The following is a 10973-nucleotide window of genomic DNA, read 5'->3' as shown; positions in this document are numbered from 1 at the left end:
GCTTTGACACATTCCCCATTTCCTTTCTCAATTTTATACTAAATGGTATATGTTATGATATTGTAATTATTATGTTTATTTATGTTGGCCTAATTTGTGTTGTATGGCCTGATAGTTGTTTACCAAATAATCTTATAACTTGCAGTTTAGGAATCACTGGAACAATCACAGAATGATTGGAACTTTCTAATATGATCCTTATAAAAGATGCGTAATTTAAACTTCTACGTTATTCCAGAAACTTCCATTGTAACTTTCCAGGATTTTCCACAATGTTCCATTATAGAGTGTTCTAGAATTTTCCATGACAACACTATATATACAGACACTAAAGTTAAACTCTCATAATTAAACTTGGACATAGACATTGATAGACATTAGTATTCACAGCATTTGGATTGACACTTTTATTCTACAAACATCATACTGGATTGTGACATTAGTAGTGAACGTAATATTCAAATTGGATTCCGAAAGATTTCCGGATACAGATAAAGATAACAGATTGGACTCATATTTTGACAGTTAAGTTAACAGTAATATTTGTGTAATACCTTTTGTAAACTTTTGTATATTAAATATTGTTAAATTTTACTATTGATTTGTGTCTTTTGTTGGCTACAATTTAAAGGCGATTTCTGGCCGTAACAGAAATTGGGGGCTCGTCCGGGATAACGAAAATATCTTTTTCAAAATTTATTCAATATTTTTATTATAACTAGCCAACAAAATTCTACAAAATGGCATTTGATGCCGGTAAATATTTGAAAACGCCAGACCTGGAGAGTTTTGATAATTTAAAGAAAGAGGAATTAGTGTTGCTTGCTAAACATCTGAAATTAGATTTTAAAGTATCTATGAGAAAACAAATTATAAAAAATTTGGTTATAGACAAATTAGTTGACGCAGAAATTTTAGGTGAAGAGGCTCTTGAACTTAAGGTCGAAAATATTGACGCCTTTAAATTAAAACAGCTTGAATTAGAATATGAACTCAAATTAAAAGAATTGGAAATGAAGGAGATGGAGAAAAGAAAAGAAGATGAATTTAAATTAAAACAAGCAGAACTGGAAATGAAGGAAAGGTTGGAAATAGAGAGAAAAGAAAAAGAAGATGAATTTAAATTAAAAGAACTGGAAATGAAGGAGAGGGAGAAAATAAAAGAAGATGAATTAAAATTAAAAGAACTTGAAATGAGAGAAAGGCTAGAAATGGAAAAACTGAAAATTGAAATGGTCAAAGAAGAAAGCAACACTAAAGTCCAGTCAAAATCAGATTATTTTGATGCAGCAAAAAATATACGTTTGGTTCCCAGATTTTGTGAAAAAACAGTCGATAAATATTTTCCACAGTTTGAAAAAATTGCAAATAATTTGAAATGGCCGAAACCATATTGGACTACGATGCTGCAAAGTGTTTTTGAGGGTAAGGCCGCTGAAATTTATTCCGCACTTCCATCAGAAAAAAGTTCTGATTATGATATGGTAAAACAGGAAGTTTTGAAAGCTTATGAACTAGTACCAGAAGCATATAGACAGAAATTTAGATCTTATAAAAAGTTTGATTCACAAACATATGTGGAATTTGCTCGGGAAAAAGAAGATCTATTTGATAAATGGCTTACGTCAAAGAAAACAGATAACAATTTTGATAACCTAAGACAATTGATGTTATTAGAAGAGTTCAAACAATGTGTTCATTTAGACTTAAAAACACATTTAGACGACAAAACTGTTGAGTCAATACATGATGCAGCTGTTATTTCAGATAATTATACTCTTTCACATAAAAGAAGTTTCAAGGGTCAAAATGTTAATACTTCCAGTGGAAATTACAAAAATCAAAGCACTGAGCATACTTATAGTAAGCCTGTTCCACAGAATAAGAGTCAGTCCAGTTATAATATGTCTAGTCCAAAATTTGATACTTTTGAGAAGAAGTCACTGACTTGTGCTTATTGTAAGAAGATTGGTCACCTGATGGCTGATTGTTTTAGACTCCAGAAGAAGAATGAACGAGATAATAAGCCGAAGACCAGTGCTTGTACGACACCTTATATTACCAGTACATTGGAATGCCCTGCGCGTCAGGCTTTTAAGTCCAGTTTTTGTGATTACATGGAGGAATACAAACCCTTTATGTCTGATGGGTTTGTTTCTATTGTTGATGATACCACTCTTCAGCCTATTAAGATTTTACGGGACACTGGAGCTTCTCAGACTTTATTGTTAGAAGGTGTGTTGCCTTTGTCCGAGAATACTTCTATTGGTGCCTCCGTTTTGTTACAAGGTGTAGAGTTAGGTTGTATAGATGTTCCTCTCCATCGTATTTATCTGAAGTCAGATTTGATAACTGGACCAGTTGTTGTAGGTGTTCGTCCTAATCTCCCTGTTGAGGGTGTTACCTTATTGCTAGGAAATGATCTAGCTAGGAACAAAGTGGTTGCTGAAGCAATTGTTACCAGTGAACCGGTGGTGGATGTTAAATCACCTGAAGATGATGCTGAATTGTATCCAGCTTGTGTTGTTACTAGGGCGATGGCTAGAAAACAACAAGATGAGAATTTGCAAGAAGACCAGTTTGATTACATGGACCTTTCTGACACTTTTATAGCTGATATTGAAGATCCTGGTAACTCAGAAAAGGCTATTATAAAACCACCTAGTGTTAACAAAAATGTTATTATGCCATGGCCAGATGTAAACAGCCATTCATTAGACCGAAATAATTTACTCGAAGAACAACATAAAGACCCTGAGGTTCTTCAGCTCAGCCAGAGGGCTCAACCACAGGAGGAAGCAGACAAAGTGGCCGAATGCTATTACCATCAGGACAGTATTTTAATGAGGAAGTGGAGGCCTCCTGATGCTACCCCAGAGGAGGAATGGAGAGTGCTATACCAAGTGGTGGTGCCTAAAGTTTATAGACAAGAAATTATTGGTCTTGCCCATGACACCCCCTTGGCTGGACACTTAGGTATAAGGAAGACTTGCCTTAAGATCTTGCAGCATTTTTACTGGCCTAAACTTAGAAATGATGTTGCAGAATACTGCAAATCATGTCATATATGCCAGGTTGTTGGTAAACCTAACCAGAAAATACCACCAGCACCACTTCTGCCTATTCCAGCCTTTGACGAACCTTTCAGCAGAGTTCTAATTGACTGTGTTGGACCTTTACCAAAGACCAAGACTGGAAATGCATATTTATTGACAATCATATGTACATCTACCCGCTTTCCTGAAGCTATTCCGCTCAGAAATATCAAGACACCTACTATCGTCAAAGCTTTGATAAAATTTTTCACATTAGTAGGACTTCCTAAGTCTATACAGTCCGACCAGGGATCAAATTTCATGTCAGGTTTATTTCAGCAAGTCGTATACCAGTTAGGGATTGCTCAGTACAGATCAAGTGCTTATCATCCAGAATCTCAAGGTGCCTTAGAACGTTTTCATCAAACATTGAAGAACATGATTAGAACTTTTTGTCTTCAATTTGACCGAGACTGGGATGATGGAGTTCACTTTCTACTTTTTGCGGTTCGAGAGGCTGTTCAAGAATCCCTTGGATTTAGTCCCTTTGAGTTGGTATTTGGTCATACTGTAAGGGGACCGTTAAAATTGATTAAGGAAAAGTGGCTTACTGAACATACTGACTTGAATCTTTTAGACTATGTATCTAGATTTAAAGAAAAATTGTATACTGCTTGTCAAATTGCTCAGAAAAACTTAAAAAATGTACAGAACAAGATGAAAATATGGTATGATAAAGATGCCAGGGACAGAGTTTTTGAGCCTGGTGATAGCGTACTTGTATTTCTGCCTGTCCCTGGACATCCTTTACAGGCTAAATATTGTGGTCCTTATACAATAGAGAGTAAAATTAATGATTTGAATTATATTGTAAAAACTCCAGGTCGGCGCAAACAAAATAGAGTGTGTCATATTAATATGTTAAAACCATATTTTGAGCGTACTAATGTTCTATGTGATAGTAAACCAGTTGCCACTTTAGGCATGGTTAAATTTGAGAACAATCATGACAAACCAGATGTAATTGAACCAATTTTTAGTTGTAAAACTATGGAAGAGACAGTTAGATTGAAAAATTCAGAAATTTTGTCAAATTTAGATTCAAAACTTGCACATCTGTCTTTTGATCGTAGAGAAGAAATAAAAACTTTGGTATTTTCTTTTAAAAATCTTTTTCCAGATGTGCCAAACAAAACCACTGCTGTTTGTCATGATGTTGATGTAGGAGATGCTTCTCCAATTAAGCAACATCCTTATCGGCTCAATCCACTCAAACTTGAAGTTATGAGAAAAGAAATTAAATATATGCTTGACAATGATATTATTGAGCCGAGTAACAGTGAATGGAGCTCTCCTTGTCTCCTTGTGCCAAAACCAGATAAAACTTTTCGTTTCGTGACTGATTTCAGAAAAGTAAATTCAGTCTCAAAATCTGATTCCTATCCGATTCCAAGGATAGACGATTGTATTGACAATATTGGTCAAGCAAAATTTGTTAGCAAATTTGATTTATTGAAAGGTTATTGGCAAGTTCCATTGACACAGAGAGCTCGTGAAATATCAGCTTTTGTTACACCAGATGGCTTATTTCAATATACTGTAATGCCATTTGGCATGAAAAGTGCTCCAGCTACATTTCAAAGAATGATCAATAATGTTATAAAAGATTTAGACTGTTGTTATGCTTATATTGATGATCTTATTGTATGTAGTGATAGCTGGGAACAGCATTTGACACATTTGTATGATACTTTTGATAGATTGTCATATTCAAATTTGACTGTTAATCTTGGTAAAAGTGAATTTTGTCAGGCCACTGTTGATTATTTAGGGCATACAGTTGGCCAAGGTCAAGTAAAACCTATTATGGCTAAAGTGGAAGCTATTTCCAAATTCCCACCTCCTACAAATAGAAAACAACTTATGAGATATTTAGGCATGATAGGATTTTACAGGAAATTCTGTTCAAATTTTGCTACTGTTGTTCAACCATTGACTCATCTTTTACGGAAAGATTCTAAATTTATCTGGAGCGGAAATTGTCAAAAAGCTTTTGAAAATAGCAAATCACTTTTAATTAATAGTCCAGTTCTGATTACTCCAGACTTTGAAAAACAATTTAAACTTGCCGTTGATGCAAGCGATGTAGGAATTGGAGCTGTTTTATATCAAGAGACAGATGATAATGTTGAAAAACCTATATCATATTTTTCTAAGAAATTAGATAAACATCAGAAAAATTATTCAACTATTGAAAAAGAGTGTTTTGCAATGTTGTCAGCACTTCAACATTTTGATGTATATTTGAATCCCACTGTATATCCTATTCTTGTTTATACTGATCATAATCCTCTCACCTTCATGCATAAAATGAGAAACAAGAATCAGAGGTTGACTAGGTGGAGTTTATTGTTACAGGAATATGATGTAATTGTAAAACATATTAAGGGTAAAGATAATGTAATAGCTGATGCTTTATCTAGAGCTTATTAAATCACTTTGTATATATTATGTATTTTTGTTCATATTATTCATGATAAGTTTTTGTTACACTAAAACTTCTTTTAAGGGGGGAGGTGTTATGATATTGTAATTATTATGTTTATTTATGTTGGCCTAATTTGTGTTGTATGGCCTGATAGTTGTTTACCAAATAATCTTATAACTTGCAGTTTAGGAATCACTGGAACAATCACAGAATGATTGGAACTTTCTAATATGATCCTTATAAAAGATGCGTAATTTAAACTTCTACGTTATTCCAGAAACTTCCATTGTAACTTTCCAGGATTTTCCACAATGTTCCATTATAGAGTGTTCTAGAATTTTCCATGACAACACTATATATACAGACACTAAAGTTAAACTCTCATAATTAAACTTGGACATAGACATTGATAGACATTAGTATTCACAGCATTTGGATTGACACTTTTATTCTACAAACATCATACTGGATTGTGACATTAGTAGTGAACGTAATATTCAAATTGGATTCCGAAAGATTTCCGGATACAGATAAAGATAACAGATTGGACTCATATTTTGACAGTTAAGTTAACAGTAATATTTGTGTAATACCTTTTGTAAACTTTTGTATATTTAATATTGTTAAATTTTACTATTGATTTGTGTCTTTTGTTGGCTACAATTTAAAGGCGATTTCTGGCCGTAACATATATTTAAGTTTATAGTTTATAAGTTTGTAACAGCCATAAAAGGGAGAATTGTCAAAAATTTGAAAAAAGCAGTCAAAAATAAAATAACAAAAATACGGAATTCCGAGGAAAATTCTAAACAGAAAGTCCCTAAGCAAACGGCAAAATCAAAAGCTCAAATACATCAAACGAATGGATAACTACTGTCATATTTCTGACTTGGTACAGGCATTTTTGTATGTAGAAAATGGTTGATTTTTCCTGGTTTTATAGCTAGCAAAATCTCTCACTTGTATAATAGTCGCATTAAATTCCAAATATTGACAAAGATGTGTGAACAAAACAAACAGATATCATAGGAAAAATGTTAAAATGGGGATAACAACAGTCAACATAATTTGTAGTATAGTCGTAATCACTAAGAAACGAACAAATATGCCAACAAAAAAATGCCAACAAAGAAAAAAAATGCATATAGACAAAGAACATTAACAAAAAACGAAAGACAAGAGTACAAACATTTACCATAGTACAATAACACAATGACGGGATGCATAAGTACCGAACCACGTCAAATGGATATTACCAAAATAATACTACTATAGTAAAGTATTAATTAACAAAGACAAATAAAAGAATACTGTAACTCGTTATTATGATGATACGTCATTTCCATAGAATCTATACTTCAAGCCCATGTTGAATTATTTGTGAATTTGATACGAGGAACTATTTTTATGAAAAGGACGAGACGTTCTTTGACATAACATTAATTCACCAAGTTCTACTAATAAGACACTTGTGTCGCAAAATTTTAAAAAGTAGCAGCTGTAAGCTCTTTTATACCGAACGAGTTGGTAAATCCCACATACAAGTGAAGTTAATATATTACTACTAAGGTTGGGGAAATTGATTATTTAAAAATAGAAAGCGTCCGATATCCTTTGGTACTGAGGTGACCGCTGATGTCAAATTTGATGTTTAAGTCTGAAAACAAGGCATAGGAAATATAAAAAAAAAGAAGATGTGGTATGATTGCCGATGAGACAACTGTCCACAAGAGACCAAAATGACACAGACATTAACAACTATAGGTCACCGTAAAGCCCTCAACAATGAGCAAAGCCCATACCGCATAGTCAGCTTTAAAAGGCCCCGACAAGACAATGTAAAACAATTCAAACGAGAAAACAGATGCCGTATCTGTTGTTTCTTCAATTTCTAGTTCTGCAGGATGTATAAAGGGAACACAATCAGATTGTTTTTGAAATGTTAATGGAAAGAACACCATCAATATATATCTGAATGCAAAATTAAATAATCTGGCTTCTTTGGTCTTCTTTTTTGTGACAAGTGTCTGAAGGAAGTCCGACTCATATGAAAATAAGAACAGGTCGTCAAGGAGGTGAGAACAGTTCGTTCTCCCTTATAGGAATTTAATTTCGACAATTTGTTTAAAAACTGAACCTCCAAATTCAGCAAATATGATGTCAATAAAATAACTCCAGCATACTCATCACTTGTTCCGCTGTGTAGCATGTTTTACTTCTTTTTTCACTATTAACGAATTATGTCGTATGTTATCCCAACGTAATTCATTTATAGCATATGCTACCATTTTTATGTTGAAAAGCATTCCACCAACAATACGGTAAGGTCCACGTTTAATAGTCGCACATTTTCTTTAAATTTTGAAACTGATATAACTTGAAAAACAAACAGTATTATTTATTTACTCACATGAAACAAACCGGGGTGTGGTATTCAGTACGTAGGAGAAACTGGACGATATTTATCTAAACCCACTCAAGAACATCTGTATCGTTTTAAAAGACCCAATAAATTCAAAAGTATCATTTACCAACACCTTAAGAAGCACAACCATCCTTTTAAATATTTAGCAGTTCAACCTTTAGAAGAAGTAAATAAGCAGCCTGGTGAATCGCATTCAAAGTTTGTACGATCACGGAAAATAATTGAATTAAATTGGATTAAAAAATTACAGACAGTTTACCCTCTCGGTCTAAATGATAATATCATGGGAATTGGTAATATATCTAGAACCAATTCCGTTAACATTTTGGATATAGTTTCTAAAACTGTTCGTAAAAAACGTTCTCACGGTCGTAGAACAAATCGCAATCAAAGAAAATTTCGGGCCAATCATACCAATATTTCGGATCTAATTTCTATTTCAAAAAAACAACGGCAGACATTATCTCTTAACAAAACTCTGTTCGTTACCGGTTAATAAGTTAAATAAAATTTTGGAGGATTGCAACACAATTTCATATAGCAGTCCTAAGTATGAAATTGTTCAAATTATTATGGCATATTGTTATTCTAAATTATTTCCCAAAATTGATCGCCCTGAAGATCATAAAAAATATTTTATTAAAATTAAGTATGTCAATAAAGGCTTTGATTTTGTAAATATTGCCGGTATATTTAACGACCATTCTGTTAAAGAACAAATTCCTGGATATTTTGACAATATTGAGCTACCTCTTATTTGTTATATTTACAAGAAATCTACCCGGAAATTTGTGTTTAATTATAGTCAATTGTGTAAAGATTTTAATATCAGTGAAAATACACCTACTTCATGTAATTGCAGTAATTCCGAATATATTTATGGACCCATTTCCCATGTTATAACAGGAGATCTTAACATCGTTCAAGACCGAGAGTTAAAATCATTCCTCAGTAAAGGACCTAAATATCGTCCCCGTCAATTATTAATTGGAATGAGTGTCGTAATATCATCCACGACTCACTCCATACTTACTGTATGAAATGGATAAAACGGGAAAAAGCTGACAAAAAATCTTTGGACTCTTTTTTTTAATTCAGTAATGAAGATAGTTGATATACGTATTCAACATTTTAAAGAACATTTTACTATAAACAATAACCACAATAAACCTATTTCTCGTATCAAACATAAACTAAAAGAACTAGCCAAGGAATTTGTTTTTGTCCCGGCAGATAAAGCTGCTAATAATATTATTATTGTTTGACGTAAATTTTACATTGAGGTTCTGAAAAAGGAAATCACCAATTCACCAACATTCCAACTGACTCCATTTTCAGAAAACGAAATCTGTAACAAACATAAACTTTTAGCCACCGCTTTACAAGCAGAGCCAAATACAATGAAAGTCCCAACTATGTATTGGCTTCCGAAGCTACACCCCTTACAAATATAGATTTATTTCGTCTTCAAGCCATTGTTCAACTACTAAATTGTCTATTCTTCTTACCAGCACACTTGGTACAATTAAAAACCTGATAATAAATTGTTCAAATAAGGCCTTCGAAAATAGTGGAATAAATTACTTTTGGAGTGCCAAAAACTCGTTGGAAGTACTTGATAAATTGTATGCTTATATTGGTGATTTTGAATCAGTTCAAAGTTTTGATTTTTCTACCCTGTATACCACATTGCCTCACATTCTAATTAAGAAAAAATTCACACACCTAATTAAATGGGCATTCAAAAAATCAGAATGTGAATATATATGTTCAAACTCTTTTAGGTCATTTTTTAGTAGCAATACACAAAAAAACTATGTTAATTGGACATGCTTTGATACTATATATGCCCTTGAATTTTTACTGGATAACATTTTTGTTCGCTTTGGGGATTCCGTATATCGTCAGATTATCGGAATTCCAATGGGGACTAACTGTGCACCGCTTATTGCGGACCTGTTTTTGTATTGTTATGAGCTACAATTTATGACAAAAATAAGCAAAGACCCATCGAAACAACATCTGATAAACAAATTTAATAATACTTTTAGATATTTGGATGATATTTTGGCTCTCAATAATGACGACTTCAGTATGTATATTAATGAAATTTATCCTGTTGAACTTACTTTAAATAAAGCTAATACTAACAATGACCACTGTCCTTTTCTCGATCTTGATATCTATATCACTAATGGAAAGCTGAATACTAAAATTTATGATAAAAGGGATGATTTTTCATTTCCTATCGTTAATTATCCGTTTTTAGATGGTGACGTTCCCTTGTCACCATCTTACGGTGTTTAAGTATTGCTATATGCATTTTGTTTAAATGAATTATCAGTATTTAGTTCTAATATAATCTTAAATTAATCCTAATTCTATCTCACTTTGATAGTTTTTCATATGTGACGTCATGCTGTTTCTAAATTTCATAAATTCAAATGTGGCATAACGTTTGTGCCTTTTCGCCATCGCATGTGACGTCACATTTTTTTAATTACGTTGACGCCTGGACTGATTCGGGTGTGTCTATTCTGTGTTAAATTTTAATAGCATTATGTATTCGGGTTTAGTTTTCTGTAATTAGTTAATACATTAAAGTGCGAGGTTTGGCATGCCACAAAACCAGGTTCAACCCACCACTTTTATTCCCCTTTAAAAGTGTCCTGTACCAAGTCAGGAAGATGGCCATTGTTATATTATTGTTCGTTTCTGTGTGTGTTGCATTTTAACGTTGAGTCGTTTGTGTTTTCTCTTATTTTTGAGAAATTGAGATAAGACGTGGCACGGTACTTGTCTATCCCAAATTCATGTATTTGGTTTTCATGTTATATTTGTTATTCTCGTGGTGTTTTGTCTGATGCTTGGTCCGTTTCTGTGTGTGTTACGTTTCGGTGTTATGTCGTTGTTCTCCTCTTATATTTAATGCGTTTCCCTCGGTTTTAGTTTGTTATCCCGATTTTGTTTTTTGTCCATGGATTTATGAGTTTTGAACAGCGGTATACTACTGTTGCCTTTATTG

This window comes from Mytilus galloprovincialis, chromosome 1 (assembly GCF_965363235.1).
Source record: "Mytilus galloprovincialis chromosome 1, xbMytGall1.hap1.1, whole genome shotgun sequence".
NCBI lineage: Eukaryota > Metazoa > Mollusca > Bivalvia > Mytilida > Mytilidae > Mytilus > Mytilus galloprovincialis.
Note: the sequence above shows the minus strand (reverse complement) of the source record.